Source organism: Chanodichthys erythropterus, chromosome 24 (assembly GCF_024489055.1).
Source record: "Chanodichthys erythropterus isolate Z2021 chromosome 24, ASM2448905v1, whole genome shotgun sequence".
Classification (NCBI taxonomy): Eukaryota; Metazoa; Chordata; class Actinopteri; order Cypriniformes; family Xenocyprididae; genus Chanodichthys; species Chanodichthys erythropterus.
This window is the reverse complement of record NC_090244.1, coordinates 29,013,945-29,035,541: the sequence shown is the minus strand read 5'-3', so window position 1 is coordinate 29,035,541 and position 21,597 is coordinate 29,013,945. Positions and strand designations below refer to the sequence as shown.

At 45.6% G+C, this 21,597-nt stretch overlaps 1 protein-coding gene and 1 pseudogene across 1 annotated transcript in view; both read right to left on the bottom strand.

The window, feature by feature from the left end:
* The window catches only part of LOC137014506 (histone H2AX-like), a 57,116-nt gene that overhangs the window by 2,962 nt on the left and 32,557 nt on the right, over positions 1-21,597 (bottom strand). The window lies entirely within an intron of this gene.
* Positions 609-2,276, bottom strand: LOC137014511 (histone H1-like; annotated as a pseudogene).

Below are 21,597 nucleotides of genomic sequence, written 5' to 3'. Positions count from 1 at the left end.
ACAAATAATTTACTTTGCCAAGATGTAGGCCTGGTTTCACTGGCAGGGCGTAGACTTGGCCTTAGTTCTATTAGGACATTTATATGTGGCTTTTATAAAAGTACCCTAGAACAAAAAAAAAAAAAAACATCACTTTTGTGCATCTTAAGACAAAACAATGGCGCTGACATACTTTTAAGATATGTCAGTGCAAATTACTTTCAGTTTAAACAGCTCAAACATGCATTTTAGTCTAGGACTAACTTAAGCCTTTTCTGTGAAACTGGGGGTCAAATGGTTGCAGCAGTGCCAGTCGCCCATTGGTTTACAGCCTGTTAAGACTTTAAACCAATCACTGAATTACTATAACCACTGTATGCTGAATTTCAACTTTTAAAACCAGTAAATACACGAGACAATTAAAAAAACATATATATTGTAGAAAGTTCCTTTCCTTTTCTGATTTAAATGTGTCCAGTAAACACATGTTAACAAATTTTAAGCTTTTACAAAAATTTACTTCCATAACTTAAAATTGTAGATCAAATCAATAACATCTGAATTTTGCTCTTTATTCAGAGTTGGTGGGTGGCTCTTAAAAGAGCCGTTGAGGAGAAACAATAAAGACTTTATCTCTTTTTGGGCGCTGCCTTTTTAGGCTTGGCGGCTTTAGGCTTTGCCGCCTTAGGTTTAGCCGCCTTGGCCTTTTTGGGGCTCTTGGCTGCTTTCTTAGCGGCTGCTGGCTTCTTTGCCTTCTTGGGGCTCTTCGTCGCCTTCTTAGCGGCTGTGGCGGCGGGTTTCTTGGCCTTCATGGGCGATTTCTTGGCGGCGGGCTTCTTTGCCGCTGCGCTCTTGGGCTTCTTGGCAGCAGCGGGTTTCTTGGCCGCGGGCTTCTTCGCTTTAGGAGCCGCTTTCTTGGCCGGCTTCTTCTAGGTCTCGGCTTTCTGCTTGTTGAGCTTGAATGAGCCCGAAGCGCCGGTTCCTTTGACCTGCACCAGAGTGCCTTTAGTCACCAGGCCCTTGATGGCGATCTTGACGCGGGAGTTGTTCTTCTCCACGTCGTAGCCGTTGGCGGCGATAGCTTTCTTCAGGGCGGCGAGGGACACGCCGCTCCTCTCCTTGGATGCGGACACAGCTTTGACGATGAGCTCACCGACGCCTGGTAGAGGTGGGCAGATCGATACTAATATCGATAGTATCGATACCAACGTTGGTATCGGTATTGATCGATACCAACGTGAAAATATCGATCCTTAAGTTTCAGTTTCTCTCGTTATGCGACCTGGCCGTGTTTGTCAAAATGCTGCTGCTGTCACAGAGCAGAGCAAGCTCTCAAGAGTGCTGCTCGTGCTCGACACTGCTTCCCCGGCCCTCACCACTAGCGCTACCACCAGCAGTCAGGCGCGCATTTCTAACAGCAGTTACAACGCAGGCAACGCAAATGCCAGCTGAGAGGATTTTTTCAAAGGCAGGACAGTTAATTAGTCACAGGCGATCTGCAATAAAGGCAAAAAATGTGAACATGATTCTGTTCCTGAACAAAAACCTCTAACCAAAACCTCTTTTCTGCACAGGGGAACAGGGACCACAGGGCATTCTGGGAGTATTTCTTTGAACTGAAGGCTTTGGGTGTTGCTTAATTTTTACATTTTATATTTTGTATTTACAGTAATTGGTTTTTATTTATGAATTTTTATTTTATAAAACCCTGAAAAGAAGTGCACTAAAGAGGAGAAACGTTATTTTGTACTCATATCGTATTACAAGGAGAATTTGTTTTACATTTTTTATATTTATTGTGAAGTAAAACTTTGTGACTTTGTTTATTTAAGAAAAAAATCCTGAAAAGAAGTGCACTAAAGAGGAGAAACATTTTTTGTTAACATGCTACTTGAAAAGAGAATTTGTTTTTACATTTTTTATATTTGTGAACTAATCATTTTGTAACTTTGTTTATTTAAATAAAACAGAAGTAACCAAAAGTTGTTTCTGAACAAAAGCTTTTGTAGTACTGATTAATAACCCAAAATGCAAATCACAAAAACAAATTAAAAGTCATGAAAATTCATTTAGATTTAGGTTGAAGACGCATCCACCTTAATTATTAAAAAGTATCGGTATTGGTATCGGTATCGGCGATACTGGCCCTGTATTTACTTGGTATCGGATCGATACCAAATCTAGCGGTATCGCACACCTCTAACGCCTGGACCTGCTTTCTTGGCTTTCGCAGCTGACTTCTTCTTGGGCGCTTTGGCCGGGACGGCAGCAGCCGGGGCTGGAGCAGTTTCTGCCATCTCTCTCTCGGATCGGATCTACAGTCTTTCAAACGCTGTCTGGTTTCAGCAATGATCAGCGCTCGAGCGCCGCTGCGCTCTTAAATAACAAACGAGAACCTTATAGACTCAACCCGCCCTGCTCGGTGTCAGTGCGCCTCCACGAGCCCCTCACGATTGTGTTTTCTTCTCTTACATTTGGGGTAAATCTGGAGCGGTAAAATAGTTTGTCGCAGTAAAAACAAAGTGAGCACCGAGCAGAGGTTCTGAACTTTCACTTTCAGAATAAAATACGCGAAGAGGAAATGTTTCTTTTGCCTCCATCAGACCAAATCCAAGTCGAGCTTCAGCCACGGCGAAAAGCCGCGTGTAAATTTGATGGATAGTTTTAATGTAAAAGTTGATAAAAGCCTGAACGCGTCCGCTGTGTGTTCAGAAAACAGTCTGAAAGAGACTTTAATGAAATCAGCATTACTGAGGGGCGTGAGGAGGCTTTCATACAGCTGTTGTTTTGGGCAGCTTGAAGCACACGAACATCATCCGGAGGATCCGAGTCTGTTTGTGACTCTCCTGTCTGGCCCTCGTCCATGTAATAATAAAAAAATATATACGTTTCATCACTCGAGTATTAATATTTTAACTTGTATACGTTTTCATAATCTGATGTACACCATTAAAATATAATATAATATTTAATTAAATATCTACTTAAAATATCACTGTTTCTTATTTCTCTTCTTGTTCTAGCTTGTACTTTTCTGGACCATGTTTGAAACTTTGTATTGCAACGCTAGCATTTGAAGAAGAATATTTTGGTCAGTTTAGTTTTTTTTTTTTTTTTTTTTAATTATTGAACGAAAGAGAAACACTGAGCAAACATACAGCATCTCTCTTTAACCCTGATCCAAAACTGAGAAAAGTTTGTGGCCTAAAACTACAGCTACTCTGGACACTGCTGAACTTAAATAGATATAATTTTGCTCTTAAAACTGATTGAGCAATGATAGAGTTATTTTATTCATGAACTAACAGTATCAGGGTTTCCATCTTTGTTTGGCTGGTTGGAGTGAGATTTTGAGAACATTGTGGATTTTAAGGATCCAACAATTCATTTTTAATTTGGTCTTAATAATGCAAATTACACAGTTAAGCCTAATGCTGTACTTGATTCAGCTTTTAGAAACTGTCCCTGTTAACTTTGCTAATATTAACAGTCAGTCAGATTTCTGACTGACTGACTGACTGACTAGTTTATTTAAAACAAAAATAAAAAATACATTTATTTTTGTATGATCTTTTGTGTGGCAAAAGGTGCAGTGTGTGTATATATTTATTTAGTGCATAAATACTTTCATATATTTATATATAATAAAGATAAGTGAAGGCACAATCTGAATGCAAACAGGTCAGAGGCAAAAAGTTCTATAAGAAAACAGAGCTTTGGGTGTTTGGGTATAAAAGATCCACCAAAGGCTCAGTCTTTGCAAGCAAAGATGGGTCATGGCTCACACTTTGTGCCAAATTGCATGAGATCATTGTTAAACAATTCAAAAATCACATTTATCAAATGTAAGATTGCAAAGTATTTAGGTCTTTCACCATCTGCCATATCTAATATTGTGAAAAGATTTAGAGAATCCAGAGAAATCTCAGGCTGTGTAGGACAAGGCAGGAGACCTCCACTGAATGTGTGTGACCTTTGAGCCCTCAGACGGCATTACATGAGAAACAGTCATGCTACTGTGATTAAAATAGCCACATGTGCTCAGGAGTACTTTGGAAAACTGTTGTCATTAATAAAGTCTGCCACTGCATCAAAAAATGCAACCTGAATCTCTGTTACACAAGGAAAATCTATCTGTTCTATGCAGAGATGCTGCATCTTCTGGGTCGGGGTCATCAAAGATGGGCCAAAAGACAGAGGAAATGTGTGCTGTTGTTGGAAATCCAGTTCTCAGTCCCAAAGACAAAACCATCCAGACTTTCATCAGCAACAGGCGCCTGCAAGTCAGCATCGAAGCCTTCAGTTTAAATCTGGCAGCAACTGGGAGTCAGTGGAGTGAGAACAGGTCAAATTTAGGGAATAACCATTATAATGTGTGAGAAAAAAAAAAAAAAAAAAGTTTACAGCGCTTCAGTGGCAGTACATTAAACTACTATATGGGACATTCTGCAGAATTGGTTCAAAGTCAAAGCTGGAAACGTCTTAAATGTCTTTTTCCACAAATTGTGTATGTATGCAAATTGTATCATATCCAAGGTACACATTTCTAGTATTTGTACAGTTAATCCTCTCCCCAAATTTTTCACTATACCGAAACACAATTATAGATAATTTAAAAAGAAGCGTTACATTGTCCTATTATGATTTTGTTTGCATCTACCTTGTAAATATATTTTTTGCAACTTTTTTTCACAGGTAAAACCATAACAATTACAATTTTAACAATATTTCAAGTGTAATTTGATATTTGTTGTATTTTGAATCCAATCTTTCTTTGTAAAAGCAATAAAGTTTATCATACTGATTTCCAAGCTATTATTCATTAGTTTGAATATACACTGAACCAAACACTGCTTGTATACTGAACTGTAATAAACAATATCACAACTATGATGAGAAGAACCAGGTATGCTTGAGCATTCTGCATTTTAGGGTCACATCTTGTGATATCATGTCCTGTTTTTGGTTTGTTTAGATGTCTTTGGTGTGGTTCAACTGAAATATGAACAGGATATAGACCAGAGTTAATTTCAACACTCTCAGTCTGCATGTTTGGTGTGCATCAGGGATTGGATAGCAGCGTTCACACAAACTGAAATGAACCGCACTAACAGAGCAATCGTACCAGAGTTCGTTTTAACCAAACCTGTGAACACACCCTTAGCTTTTTTTGATAACAGTTGCCACTTCTACTCTCAAAAATGTTTTGATATATCACATATGTCTGGTGCAGGACAAGGTAGTTCACAAATACTTCAGAGTTTTGGGTTCGTTCAAATATTTAACAGGCTTTCCACAGGTCCTTGAGGCCACATTTACCAGGGCAAATTAGCTTGAAAGCGCAATCACTTAAAAGCGCCAAGTGGAAAGTCTGCGTGTGATTTACTGACAATGTGCAAATAAAAAAAACAGATGCAGCAGGATCATTTCCATAATGACCAACGCAACTTACCAAGAGCAGCACAAATTAGCAACTGGTTTTGGGTGCTAAATAATGGCACAAATACAAGTCAATTAACTAGTGCAAACTTTAGTAAATCACTTTGCATGGTTCATTATTCATCCTCCCATAAATTGTGCATCTGAAAGGGAAACTCCTAAAAGTGCATATGCAACAAGGTCATCCGCAAAAATAACTGTGTCCACGCCTTTTCAGTGATATTTTTTTCCTTTAAGTAAATGATGGTAGTTTTTTAACGTCAAAAGAGATTTTGCGCTGGCGCAAGCTTAGTAAATTTGGCCCGTAAAGTCTTAAATTTAGTTTGATCAAATTCAGACCAAAATGGTATAACAGAAGACTTAATTATTTTAAGAAGACTTAAAATAATGCTGCATTCCAGGCAGGTTTTTGAGCCCATAAGTCACGACTTCAAACCACGACTTTGTAGCGTTCCAGGCAAAGTCACACCAAACTGCCTGAGCGCAAGGAATTGTGGTAGCTAGATATAAGCAAAGCATGGTGGACCCTATGGGGCTTATGCTAATTTATAATAATTAGTCTAGTCAAGTCATGTCAAGTCACCCTTATTTATAAAGCGCTTTCTACAATGCAGATTGTGTCAAAGCAGCTTTACATTGATAATTGGTATATCATTTTTCCTTTTAAAGAATAGTGTCAATGCAGGCAGATCAAAAGCACTGTTGAATAAATGTCAAGGATACTGTTGAATATCAAATGTCAAATCAAATTAAATTAAATTAAGGTTCTGCACGATTAATCTACATTACTCTTTTGATAGAATAAACATGATTAATAATTGTGATTATAATTTTGAGGAAACTGTGGCACTGTGGCACTGGCTGTCGTGTCGATGAGGCCTTCACAATGGATGATCTAGTCGACTCGATCTCTGCTGATACAGGGCTGCGTTGTGGTCGTGTCAAGGCACCAGTCCTCGGTCTCACCTGGAAATGGCCCCGAATCCGGTTGAATACGGTAAACCTCGGGATAAACAGAAAGACTAATATTAGCGTAGATGCCATTCTTTTTCTGATGTAACGAGTACATCTGGTGTTATAGGAAGTGTTCCCGGTTCCGGCTGAACTAATTTATGCAGCCTAATAATCCTTTAAAGATTTTAAAATCTATACGATGTTTAACAGGAAGCCAATGCAGTGATGACAGAACTGGGCTAATATGGTCATACTTCCTAGTTCTAGTAAGAACTCTAGCTGCTGCATTTTGTACGAGGTGTAGTTTATTTATCAAGCAGGAGGAACAACCACCGAGTAGAGCGTTACAGTAATCTAACCTTGAGGTCATGAACGCATGAACTAACTGTTCTGCATTCTTCTTTGAGAGCATATGTCGTAGTTTAGATATATTTTTTAAGATGGAAGAATGTGTTTTTACAGATGCTACTAACATGGCCTTCAAATGAAAGATTGGTATCAATGAGCACACCCAGGTTCCTAGCTGACGACGAAGACTTAACAGAGCAGCCATCAAGTGTTAGACAATATTCTAGGTTATTATGTGAAGAAGTTTTTGGTCCAAAAATTAGAATCTCTGTTTTTTTCTGAATTTAGTAGTAGGAAATTACTGGTCATCCAGTTTTTTTTATATCAGCTATGCATTCTGTTAATTTTTGTGAATTGGTAAGTTTTTTCAGGGTGAGAAGAAATATAGAGCTGAGTATCATCAGCGTAACAATGAAAACTAATGCCATTCTTCCTAATGATATCTCCCAAGGGTAGCAAGTACAGAGTGAAAAGCAATGGTCCTAGTACTGAGCCTTGCGGTACTCCATATTTAACTTGTGATCGACATGATATCTCATCGTTTACTACTACAAACTGATAACGGTCAGATAAGTATGATTTGAAGCATGCCAATGCAATTCCACTAATGCCAAAATAATTTTCAAGTCTATTTAAGAGAATATTGTGATCGATAGTGTCAAATGCAGCACTAAGATCCAGTAACACTAATAGAGAGATACAACCACGATCTGATGAGAGCAAATCATTAGTAACTCTAATGAGAGCAGTCTCAGTACCATGGTACGGTCTAAATCCTGACTGGAAATCCTCACAGATATTATTTCTTTCTAAAAAGGAACATAGTTGCGATGAAACTGCCTTTTCTAGTATTTTTGAGAGAAAAGTAAGATTTGATATCGGCCTGTAATTGACTAATTCTTTAGGATCTAGTTGTGGTTTTATAATGTTTAATAATAGCCAGCTTAAAAGTTGGATGACGTCACAGAGTTGGATGACGTCACGCCGGCTTCCCCGCGTGCCTCACCCTCTCCCCCGAGAGAGCATTCTGCCCGCCTGTGTACTACACATTATTCAGCTCTCACCTCTGTTGATGGCTCCGAAGAGAAGGGCTACGAACATCTACCGCCCCTGGACGAAGTGGTGGCGGCCCACCTCTGTCTCCTTCCCGAGGCAACATCAAGGACCCCGGCCTAAGATTACGCTGGACCCGACACCTCCTAAGCCCTCCTGATGTTTCAGGAAGGAAGAGGATGGGGCAAAGTCTCGCCACGGCCAGACCACCCCAAAAGCTCTTTCGTTCCACCCCCCCTCCGCCTCGTTCAGCTCCGGGCGTGGGAGATATGTTCAGTGTTGTGCTAACTGGGCCCAGTGCTGTGTCCATGCAAAACACTATTCTTATGGCGAACACTATGAATATTCTACCTTCTCTAAGAAAGAGAGCCACCGCCCCGATTGGCGGCCCATCACCCGATACCATTCAACCCCTTGTCACTCGGGCCGAGGCCTGGCGGGCCATCCCCGGAGTGTCAAGCTGGGTTCTGGGAACCATAAGTCGAGGCTACTTGCTTCAGTTCGCCCGAAGGCCCCCGCGCTTCAGCGGGGTGCTTCAGACTTCAGTCAACACGGACGACGTTCATGTCCTCCGAGCCGAAGTCACGTCTCTTCTGAGGAAAGGAGCTATAGAAATAGTCTCCCCCTCAGAGAGCAATTCGGGGTTCTCATCCTAGCCCAGTCACGAGCCGAGCTGGAGCATCACAGATCCGTGTTACTCAGCCACTTGGAGTGCCTGGGTCTCAGGGTCAGCTTTGCCAAGAGCTCACTGCTCCCCAGAAAGCGTATAATGTTCCTGGGTGCGGTTTTTGACTCAGTCCGTATGACGGCTGTAGTCTCTCCAGAGCGCGCTCTGGCCATTCAGCAGCTCGCGGTCAGGAACAGAGCCTATTTCCCTCTGAAGTTTTTCCAGAGGATGCTAGGGCTGATGGATTCCGCCTCCCCTGTTCTGCAGCTCGGCCTTCTTCGGATGCGGACTCTGCAGTACTGGTGGAAGTTCCGGGTCCCTCATCACACCTGGCGGCACGGCCGCCTGCGTCTCAGGGTCAATCAGGTTCTGCATTCTTCTTTGAGAGCATATGTCGTAGTTTAGATATATTTTTTAATGCGTTTTTACAGATGCTACTAACATGGCCTTCAAATGAAAGATTGGTATCAAAGAGCGCACCCAGGTTCCTAGCTGACGACAAAGACTTAACAGAGCAGCCATCAAGTGTTAGACAATATTCTAGGTTATTACGTGAAGAAGTTTTTGGTCCAAAAATTAGAATCTCTGTTTTTTTCTGAATTTAGTTGTAGGACATTACTGGTCATCCAGTTTTTTATATCAGCTATGCATTCTGTTAATTTTTGTGAATTGGTAAGTTTTGTCAGGGTGAGAAGAAATATAGAGCTGAGTATCATCAGCGTAACAATGAAAACGTCTCGGTTACGTATGTAACCCTCGTTCCCTGAAGGAGGGAACGGAGACGTACGTCAGTAGTGACCGACGAATTGGGATATCGCTTAGAGAGCCCTATCATCTTCGTGTAAACTAAAACAAGCCAATGGAATTGGCGTGCGATATTTGCATAATGCGCACCGCCCCCGACAGGTGTATATAAATAGGAAGCAGATGCAATCGCACTCTGTTTTTCGCTGAGGAGACAACTGGTGTCCGCACTACAGCGAGGGTACAGAAACTGTGGCGACGGGACGTACGTCTCCGTTCCCTCCTTCAGGGAACGAGGGTTACATACGTAACCGAGACCTTCCCTTTCAGTCGGTCACGTTCGACGTACGTCAGTAGTGACCGACGAATTGGGATCCCAACTAAAGCGCCACAGTTACGAAACCCCTTCCAGTGCCCAGCACAAGCTCAGCCGCCCATGGCACCGGCTGGCGGTGAAGGGGGCGAGCTTACACTGAGAGAGTCTACTGCTGTCTAACCACTACCCACTAAGTAAACTAGACACACTGGGGAAGCGAACCCGTAAGGGGCGCTGCGGAAACCACTGCCTACCCAATGGGGGAGGAGTTTACGTGGGAATACACACATGGACTGGCCCGGGGGGGCAGTACGCATATGGAGTCCCTGGGATGGCTCCACCTGGTTAGGGGGAGACTCATCTGACAGGTGACAGCAGAGCTGGCTCTGCTAAGGGAAAGACACGGACTCGGCCCGTAGGGAGTTTCAAACCGTGGAAAATACACATATGGGACCGCTCACGTAGAGGGGTCACGACATATGGGCCCCAGCCAACAGACAGCGTCAGCGACGGATGTAGGCCTGGCATCAGACACTCCGCAATGTCCGAGCCGAAGGGGGAGGCGGAGGAACTCGACAGGGTTCGCCAAGCGGGGAACACGACTGGAGTGAAGTATGCACGTATCCGGCCAGTGGCGGGAATGGCATTGCAAGCCGACACTTAGAGTGGGTACAACACGTCTACCGACTAGTGGATGCGAGTACACGCGAGGATACCGGCTCTACACGTAGGCTATAAAACCTAGCGAACGTGTTAGGTGTCGCCCAGCCCGCAGCTCTACAGATATCTGTCAGCGAGGCGCCCTGAGCCAGCGCCCAGGAAGAGGCCACCCCTCTGGTGGAGTGGGCTCTCAACCCGAGCGGGCAAGGCACGCCCTGGGATTCGTACGCCAAGGCGATGGCATCCACTATCCAGTGGGCCATCCTCTGCTTGGAGACAGCCTTTCCCTTCTGCTGGCCTCCGTAACAGATGAAGAGCTGATCTGAGGTCCTAAAGCTTCGCGTTCTGTCCACGTAAACGCGCAGAGCGCGGACGGGACAGAGCAAAGCTAGGGCTGGGTCTGCCTCCTCCGAGGGCAGCGCTTGCAGGTTCACTACCTGATCTCTGAAGGGAGTGGTAGGAACCTTGGGCACGTATCCAGGCCGGGGTCTCAGGATGACGTGAGAAGCACCGGGCCCGAATTCTAGGCACGTTTCGTCGACCGAAAATGCATGCAGATCCCCTACCCTCTTCAGGGAAGCCAATGCAACCAGAAGAACCGTCTTAAGAGACATTAGTTTCGGGTCGACTGATTGCAAAGGTTCGAAGGGATGACCCCGGAGAGCTGTGAGAACCAGGGTCAAATCCCAAGAGGGTACGGAGGAAGGGCGAGGAGGATTCAGTCTCCTGGCCCCCTCAGGAATCTGACGATCAGATCGTGTTTCCCCAGGGACTTACCCTCAACTGCATGGTGATGTGCGGCAATGGCGGCAACATACACCTTGAGGGTGGAGGGAGACAGCCTTCGCTCCAACCCATCTTGCAGAAAGGAAAGCACGGATCCGACCGAACATGACCGGGGGTCCTCTCGGCGAGAGGCGCACCATTCGACGAACAGGTTCCACTTCAGCGCGTAGAGATTCCTAGTAGAAGGAGCTCTAGCGGAAGTGATGGTGTCTACGACCGCTTGCGGGAGATCACTCAGAACCTCCGCATCCCGTCCAGGGACCACACGTGGAGGTTCCACAGATCGGGAGGCGGGTGCCACAGGGTGCCCCGTCTCTGAGTCAGGGTGTCCTTCCTCAGAGGAATCGGCCAGGGAGGTGCTGTCACGAGGAGAATGAGGTCTGAGAATCAGGTCCGAGTGGGCCAGTACGGAGCCACTAACAGAACCTGCTCCCCGTCCTCCTTGACCTTGCACATGAATAGTGCGAGAAGGCTCACTGGGGGAAGCGCATGTTTGCGCAGACCCGGGGGCCAGCTGTGTGCCAGGGCATCCGTGCCGAGCGTGCCGCCGGTCAGGGAATAAAACCACTGGCGGAGGGCAGTTTCCGGGGAGGCAAGCAGGACTACCTGGGCCTCGCCGAACCGCTGCCAAATCAGCTGGACCGCCTGGGGGTGGAGCCGCCACTCGCCCGCAAGTAGATGCTGCCGTGACAGCTCGTCGGCTGCACGGTTGAGCACACCTGAGACACGAGTGGCCCGAAGGGACCTCAGATCCTTCTGACTCCACAACAAGAGATGGCGGGCGAGTTGCAACATGCGACGGAAGCGTAGACCACCTTGACGGTAGGTGTACGCAACGGCCGCAATGCTTAGTGAGCGGACTAGAACGTGCTTGCCTGACAACAGCTCCTTGAAGCGGGCCAGCGCAAGACGGACCGCTAGCAACTCGAGGCAATTGGTATGCCAATGCAGCTGAGGCCCCGTCCAAAGACCTGTCACTGCATGCCCGTTGTACGTGGCCCCCATCCCGTGGCAGAGACATCTGTGGAGACCACAGCGTGCCTGGACACTCGTTCGAGGGGTACTCCGGCCCACAGGAACGAAGGGTCCAACCACCGGACAAGGGTGCGACGGCAGCTCGGTGTCACGGGGACACGGAGCGTGCCGCACTGCCACGCCCATCTCGGGACCCGGCCGCGGAGCCAGTGTTGAAGCGGTCTCATATGAAGCAATCCGAGCGGCGTTACCACGGCTGCAGATGCCATATGCCCCAGGAGCCTCTGAAAATCTTTCAGTGGAGCCGCTGTCCTGCACTTGAGCGAGCTCAGGCAGTTCAACACCGACTGGACGCGCACCTCGGTGAGACACGCAGTCCGTGCGACCGAGTCTAGCTCGAGACCGAAACAAGAGATCCTCTACCCGGGGGCGAGTTTGCTCTTGTCCCAGTTGACCTGAAGACCCAACCGGTTGGGAGCTACAACCATGTCGGGTAGGACTTTGTACTGACATGCCCGACCCTCGAACGCAGACCAACCTAGGAAGGGTCTGCGTCGAGGCAGAATCGAGACATGAAAGTATGCGTCCTTCAGGTCTATTGCTGCAAACCAATCCTGGGGACGGTCCAGGATTGGCCGTAGCCCACCGCCCTTTTACGGTACAATGAAGTAGGGGCTGTAAAACCCCGACTTCATATCGGCTGGAGGGACCGGCTTGATTGTACCCTTCGCCAGGAGGACAGCAATCTCCACCCGGAGAACAGGAGCACTGTCCAACGACACCGGAGTGAAGTGGACAGCCCTGAAGACCGGGGGACGCCGGGCGAAACTGAATCGCATAGCCGAGTCTGATAGTACGAATGAGCCAACTGGACAGGCTGGGGAGCGTGCTCCACGCTTCCAGACACTGAGCCAGCGGGACCAAAGGCACCACAGACGCACCGGGGGTGGGGCAGCAAGGCAGAGAGAGACCCGACTCGGACGGCTTGAGGGCGGCCCGGAGTGGGGTCGGACTCTGCGAGGCAGCAATGTGCATGGGAGACGGCGCACGGGACGCGGTCTGCACCAACACACTGCCACCTGCTGGCGAATGGGGAGGGAGCTGACAGCAGCGAGGCGGAGCCTGGCACACTGGCAGACACCCCTTGTTGTGACCTGGAGTTTGAGGAAACTGCTCTTTTTGTGGCAAAGTGGGTACCGCTGGACTCCGGAGAGCCAGCGGCGGTAGATGGACAGCCGCCACAAAATCCCCCCCGGCCCTCCTCCGGGGGTGGGAGAGCAGATGGAATACTCTCCCAAAGGGCAGGAACCTTCCGCTCCAGGTCGCCCGTCTCAGGGCCGAGTTTTCCCCGACCGCTTGCCACCTGGCTGGCAGAGACGACACCAGTGAAACTGGTGTCCCTAAAACAGGACACCAGTGAATGGCTCCGAAGCGAAAGACAGAGTGCGATTGCATCTGCTTCCTATTTATATACACCTGTCGGGGGCGGTGCGCATTATGCAAATATCGCACGCCAATTCCATTGGCTTGTTTTAGTTTACACGAAGATGATAGGGCTCTCTAAGCGATATCCCAATTCGTCGGTCACTACTGACGTACGTCGAACGTGACCGACTGAAAGGGAACTAACGCCATTCTTCCTAATGATATCTCCCAAGGGTAGCATGTACAGAGTGAAAAGCAATGGTCCTAGTACTGAGCCTTGCGGTACTCCATATTTAACTTGTGATCGACAAGATATCTCATCGTCTACTACTACAAACTGATAACGGTCAGATAAGTATGATTTGACCTCTGTCTCCTTCCCGAGGCAACATCAAGGACCCCGGCCTAAGATTACGCTGGACCCGACACCTCCTAAGCCCTCCTGATGTTTCAGGAAGGAAGAGGATGGGGCAAAGTCTCGCCACGGCCAGACCACCCCAAAAGCTCTTTCGTTCCACCCCCCCTCCGCCTCGTTCAGCTCCGGGCGTGGGAGATATGTTCAGTGTTGTGCTAACTGGGCCCAGTGCTGTGTCCATGCAAAACACTATTCTTATGGCGAACACTATGAATATTCTACCTTCTCTAAGAAAGAGAGCCACCGCCCCGATTGGCGGCCCGTTACCCGATACCATTCAACCCCTTGTCACGCGGGCCGAGGCCTGGCGGGCCATCCCCGGAGTGTCAAGCTGGGTTCTGGGAACCATAACTCGAGGCTACTCGCTTCAGTTCGCCCGAAGGCCCCCGCGCTTCAGCGGGGTGCTTCAGACTTCAGTCAACACGGACGACGTTCATGTCGTCCGAGCCGAAGTCACGTCTCTTCTGAGGAAAGGAGCTATAGAAATAGTCTCCCCATCAGAGAGCAATTCGGGGTTCTCATCCTAGCCCAGTCACGAGCCGAGCTGGAGCATCACAGATCCGTGTTACTCAGCCACTTGGAGTGCCTGGGTCTCAGGGTCAGCTTTGCCAAGAGCTCACTGCTCCCCAGCCAGCGTATAATGTTCCTGGGTGCGGTTTTTGACTCAGTCCGTATGACGGCTGTAGTCTCTCCAGAGCGCGCTCTGGCCATTCAGCAGCTCGCGGTCAGGAAGGTCTATTTCCCTCTGAAGTTTTTCCAGAGGATGCTAGGGCTGATGGATTCCGCCTCCCCTGTTCTGCAGTTCGGCCTTCTTCGGATGCGGACTCTGCAGTACTGGTGGAAGTTCCGGGTCCCTCATCACACCTGGCGGCACGGCCGCCTGCGTCTCAGGGTCAATCAGGTTGGCAGTGATTCGAGCCCTTCATGCGTTCCAGGCACACCTGACAGGGCGCCACATCTTAGTCCAGTCGGACAGCATGACAGTGGTGTCATACATAAATCACCAGGGCGGTCTTTCATCCAGCCGCTTATGCACTCTGGCGAAGCGTCTTCTGGAATGGGCATCACCGAGGTTTCAGTCGCTCAGGGCGACTCACATAACAGGGAGAACAAACTTGGGAGCAGACATGCTATCTCGGAGCAATGTCCCCTCAGACGAGTGGATGCTCCACCCCCAGACGGTTCTCATGATCTGGGAGTTCTTCGGAAAGGCAGAGGTAGACCTATTCGCTTCAGAAGGCAACTCTCACTGCCCAATTTATTTCTCGAAGGAGGAAGATGCGCTGGCCCATGTCTGGCCCAGCTCCTTTACGCTTTTCCCCCGATTGCTCTGATCCCACAGGTCATCAGACGAATCAGGGAAGACAAGCACATAGTCCTCCTGGTGGCCCCGCTCTGGAGGAGCCAAGTTTGGTCCTCAGAGCTGTTCAGGCTTTCCACAAAAGCTCCGTGGCCGATCCCCCTGAGACGGGACCTCCTCTCTCAGGCGAACAGGACGATTTGGCATCCCCAGCCAGAACTCTGGGCTCTGCACCTCTGGTCCCTCGACGGGAGCCTGCTAACCTCCCCGGGGACGTGCTGAATACCATTTCTCAGGCGAGAGCTCTGTCCACGATACGCCTCTACGCCCAGAAATGGTCGGTCTTTGTTGACTGGTGTTCTACACGCAACATAGAGAGTGTGACGTATCTCCGATACTGTCTTTCCTCCAGGAGCGTTTGGATCTGGGTCGCACCTCTTCAACGCTCAAAGTTTACGTAGCAGCCATTGCAGCGTTTCACGCTCCTATTGCTGGCCAGTCAGTGGGACGAAACAACCTCGTGGTGCGTTTCTTGAGAGGTTCTAGGCGATTAAATCCTCCTCGTCCTCTCACTGTTCCCACCTGGGACCTCTCTTTGTTCCTCAGAGCTCTTAAAGGGCCTCCCTTTGAGCCACTGCGTTCAGCTGACCTCAGGCCCCTGATGCTCAAAACCGCTCTGCTACTTGCACTAGCATCGGTTAAGCAAGTTGGTGACTTGCAGGCCCTCTCTGTGAGCCCTGCATGCCTTGAGTTCGGGCCCAACGACTCCAAAGTCGTTTTGAAACCTAGGCATGGCTACGTCCCTAAGGTGCTCTCGACTCCATTCAGAGCACAGGTTATTTCCCTCTCAGCGCTTCCTCCCTCGTCAGACGAGCGAGAGTTGGAACTACTCTGCCCTGTCAGGGCATTAAGGACTTAAGTTGATCGATCACAGCCTTTTCGGCAATCTGATTAGCTCTTTATCGGCTTTGGTGGCCGCACCAAGGGGTCTTCGGTCTCAAAGCAACGTCTTTCGCGTTGGTTAGTCGATGATATTGCTCTTTGTTACTCCTCTATGGGCCTCGACTGCCCCATAGGAGTTAGAGCTCACTCTACTAGAGGAATGGCTTCCTCTTGGGCCTGGTCTAGTGGAGTTTCGATTAAAGACATCTGTGAGGCAGCCGGCTGGTCCTCGCCGTCCACTTTTGTCAGATTTATCATTTGGACATCCCGACCTTACAAGCTCGGGTCCTCTCGGTATGATCCAGCGGCCTCTATCGAGCTCCACTTCATGCCACTCTGGGAGTTAACTCCCTTTTTGTAGTGTAACGAGGGTTCGACGGCTCCGGCCTTCTCACTTGTCCTCTGGTTCCCTCAAGGTGCCCAAGACAAATCCAGTCGTTCCCTGTCGTGGCACAGCGCAGTTGAATTCGTTCCCCATACGCAGTACGAGTGAAGTATCGAAAGGGAACGTACTCGGTTACTAACGTAACCTCGGTTCCCTGAGATACGGAACGAGTACTACGTTACATGCCGTGCCACGAGGCTGCGGCTTCAGTGTCGTCGCAGTTTAGCCTCTTTAACTAAATGTAGTATACACGAGACTAGATAATGATCTGAGATGTCGTCACTCTGCTGCAGAATTTCAACGGCGTCAATATCGATTCCATGTGGCAATATTAGATCTAAAGTATGATTACGACAATGAGTGGGTCCTGACACGTGTTGCCTAACACCAATATAATATTTAGAATGTCCGTAAATGCCAATCCTAATGAGTCTTTTTTATTATCTACATGGATATTAAAATCACCAACAACAAGGACTTTATCTGCAGCTAGTACTAACTCTGATAGAAAATCAGCAAATTCTTTAATAAAGTCTGTATGGTGTCCTGGTGGCCTGAATACAGTAGCCAACACAAATGTCAACATACATAATGTTACGTAAAGCACCATCACTTCAAAGGAATTATATTTGAAAGACTTTTGACTAATACTGTAAATATTACTATAAATTGCAGCAACACCTCCCCCTTTGCCTTTCTGTCGAGGATTGTGTCGATAATCAACCTTGAGGACTAGACTCATTTAAAGTAATGTAATCGTCCGGTTTTAGCCAGGTTTCTGTTAAACACAGCACATCTAGTTTATTGTCTGTGATAATATAATTTACAATAAGTACTTTTGAAGAAAGTGATTTAATATTTAACAATCCAAGCTTTATCATTTGTTTATCATTATTATCTCGATTTTTTATTTGTTGAACATCAATCAAATTTTTTCCATTAAATGGGTTTGGAAGTTTTTTGTTTTTATTAATTCGGGGTACAGACACAGTCTCTATGTGATAATATCTAGGTGCAAGAGTTTCTATGTGTTGGGAATTATCTGACTTCTGTAACGTGAGGCAGCTAGCAGACAGTCGGTTTAGCCAGTCTGTCTGCTTCCTGACCTGGGCCCCAGTTTGTCATGTTTCTATCGCCAACGATGCTTACTGCTTGCTTATTTGAAGGAAACGGAGGAGAAAAAAACAGCACATAAGGCAAGAGAAGCTGTTATACATTATGTTTTACGTTATTTGTATATTTGGAAATGTATTTAGTATTCATTTATTCTTGCACTTGCACCTTATTTTAATAAACGACTTGGCCCTTCTGTAACGTTAGAGAAACCTGACATCTGAAGGCATCTGACCACCAGCTTATGGGCATGACCCAACAATGTGAATGTGAGAACTAGAAGTTTTGTCTGCTTCAACTGTTCTCTCTCTCTCTCTCTCTCTCTCTCTCTCTCTCTCTCTCTCTCTCACACACACACACACACACACACACACACACACACACACTCACTCTTTCTCTCTCTCTCTCTCTCTCTCTCTCTCTCTCACACACACACACACACACACACACCAATATTCTACACACAGTTCGGTGAAGACCAAAAATTAAATATCCTACAGTGAATTTAATCCTACAGTGAATTTAATCCTACAAATATCCTACAGTGAATTTAATGGCCTAGATCCTAAAGAATGAATCCCATTATGAAGATGTTGCTATTCATTCATTAAGCCTGTTTTATCTTACTTTTCAGAAATGAAATTGCTCAATTTGTCTTGACACAGACAACGATTTTGAAGACTGGCATAGAATGGGAGCTTCTGTTCCATATGGATGAGCAGACATTTTACTGCCATCTCCTGGCCTAAAGAAGAAGAAAAAGTTGTGCATGGTATTGTTACACCGCAGAAATGGTGAGTGGCCTATCTACATACTTTAGATGTGCAATGTGGTCTGGTCTTTTTTTTTTTTTTTTTTTAGCAGAGTACTGCTCACACATGCTACATGTGCACCAGCCATTTTACCTTCAGTAATCACACCAAAATTGTTAGCTAGTTAAAAAAAAAAAAAAAAAAAATAGCAGCTAGTTTGCATATCAGTATTTGTGAATTGTTAGGCCTGTTATGTCAGATCATTACAACATTACTAACTTTATATTTCAATATATTATTTTTTTTTATTTATACTTATATTTCAATAATTAACAAGCGCTGTAAAACAACAGTAAGCAAGAATGCTGCACTGGTGGAATAGCGTAAACTATCATTGCTCTTTGGATAAAAAGATGAAGTACGCCTACTCTCAGGGGCGGACTGGCCATCTGTGTGATCTGGAGAATCACAGAACGGCCGGTACTCCAGGACGGCCGGCGGGCCGGCCCACCACCCGCCACGCACGCCGTCATCGCCTGTTTTTTCCCCCACTAATCTGTTTCACACTCCAGTACTGTAGGTGGCAGCAATGCACCTTTAAGTTGGATGCCAGCTGCACTGGCCGTGGCCGCCAAGTAAGGAGAAGAAGAAGTGGAAGAGTAGTTGCTACCTGTCTGATATGCAAAGAAAAAGTCGCCGTTCTAAGGGGCATTCACATATCACGTCACATAAGCGCCCGCGCCGCATTCTCCTTCTTTCCAAAGCGCTTTCGCTCCAGTGGCGTCTGTCGTTGCTATGCAACCATGAGCCGCGCTCTCAATCGCTTCTATTATGAGCGCACTTGCCTAAATTACAGTAAAAGCACTCGACTTTAAGTCACAAGCGTTGATTTAAACCACCGAAACGCGTCCGATGCAGCCATTAAACGTTACCGATGCTCAAACGGCATCTTGGTCAAATGTCTCTCAGCTGTGTGAGCACAAGCGCAGGTGCCTGTCAAGAAACAGAAGAGATTACAAATGTATTCAGGGATTGTATTTGTTCAGTACAGTGTTGTTCAGTGCAAGATTTTAATGTCATTTAAGCTAACATAAAGAAAGGGAAAATACTTCCACTAGATGTTAAAAAGTAATAATGTATCTAACAACGAGTTTATTTTTTTGCAAAATAAATTTGATATATAGCTCCAGTTTTTTGTTTATTTCTGACCCCTCCATGCCACAAGTGTTGCTGGTTTTGTTCCTAAAATACTATTTTTTTTTTTATTCCATGCACCTTATTGGATGTGAGAAGTCGCACCAGACTATTGCAATTAATAGTATTTTATTAGTAGTATTATATTAGTTTATTAGTAGTATTATATTAGTAATAGTATTATATAATTATATTACACTCTGTAACAATGAGAGAGACACTGCTGTTTACATTTAGTATGGTAAATAAGATATTTATAGTAGGTATACAATATTTTAGTAGGCCTAATGAAATTTGAAGTAAATGAGAAATAATGCAAAGGAAAGTAAATTTTCTGAAATGTTGCGCTTTCTTGCGTTAATATGTTAATATGGCCCTCCTATGGGGTGTCAATCACAGAAACGGCCCCCCGACAATTTGAGTTTGAGACCCCTGCTATATGAGTATTCAAGTTAATCTAGAGTAATATGCTTTTAACACAACATCTAGTCAACATCAGTGCTATTGCTATAATTTGGATGGTATAGTATCATGAGCCACGTCAATTAAAGTCTTGTGACACTCATGCCAGGCGTTATTGTTGTTTTTGTCAAGTTTTCGCATGCTGATTGCTTTGGGCCGGGCCTAGTCAAAGTCCAGGGCTGTTTTTTAGTCCCAGTCCGTCCCTGCCTACTCTTAGACACTCATATTAAAGATAAAACGCCTTATTTCACCACGCTATATGACTAGTTTTTTAACAATAACTTCTATCTGCGGAACTGTAGCTGTTTTATGTTAAAAGCTTCAACGTCACTTCCCATTTACCAAAACTCAAAGTGACTGACATTCATCATCTTATTAACATAACAAGCAACTTTACCCAGACATCAGATGCAACACTACATCATTAAGAATGTAAAGTGTAGATCTACAAAAGTGTAGTTTAAAGTACTTTATGATACACACTTTCTTTAGGATACACAACAATTGTCCAAAGAAGACTTCTTAAACAATTATCAAATACAGTAATCAGTGAGAGTGGCTAAGGTTGTCCTCTCAAAAAAATTGTAAAAGATTTATGTGTTTCATATAATGTTTTACTAATACAGAAGTTCTTTTTGGCCTGTTAGGATTTGGAAACAAAAATTAAGGCATTGAAAAGACAGCAACAAAAAGCTTCTAGAAAATCAAAAAATATCATTTTGGCTCTTCAGAAAAAAAATGAAAACACTTCTGATAGTGAACACTCCTCCAGAGAACTTGAATCAGACTACTCATCAGACGACTCAGGAAATATGCTGAATGTTGTAATAATACTGTCTATATAAATTTAGCGTTTATTTTTTACAACAAAGCCACAGTTTTATTATTTCATTTTTTTATTTTTTTGCAGCAGATACCATGTAAAAGAAATGTTGAAGCCTGGTATATTTTAATCATGACAATATTATGTATGTTTTTGTCAGGTACGCTATCTCATCCATACTCACAGCAGCTCCAATATAGGTGAGATGGTGAGACAGGCTTTAAAAAGCATACCGTCAGACAATGTTCTCTGTCTGTATAACAGAACGGGGAAAGATGGGAAGAAGGTGTTGTCACCTGTGCTCCTGACATGTTTGAAAAGTAAGTGTTTAAGTTTTGGTTTGTGCATCTGGATGCTGCTATAGAAATTGTAATGTTAACACCTTGCTCTTTGTGTGTTTAGAATGTGTCAGGTCTTTTCACAAGCAAAATGAAATAGAGGTGAAGAAGCTAAAAGTAACCACCAGAACAACACCAGACACAGAATGTATTCGCCATGTAGAATTTTTTTTGTCCAACGCCAGCACCAGGCTGAAAAGGAAACCAAATAAAGGAAAAAGCTGACTTTTTGTTTGATTGTTTTTATTGATGGAAATAAAGAATGTGGGTGTAAAAGTTTGAGTTAACTGAATCATTTTAGATAACAGTGAACTAACACAATTATTGTGGTGTTATATGGTGATCTTATGAGCACACAGTGAGTGCGCAGTGACATCACAGTGACCAGAGTATGAGCACACAGTGACCACAGTATGAGCACACAGTGACCACAGTATGAGCACACAGTGACCACAGTATGAGCACACAGTGACCACAGTATGAGCACACAGTGACCAGAGTATGAGCACACAGTGACCACAGTATGA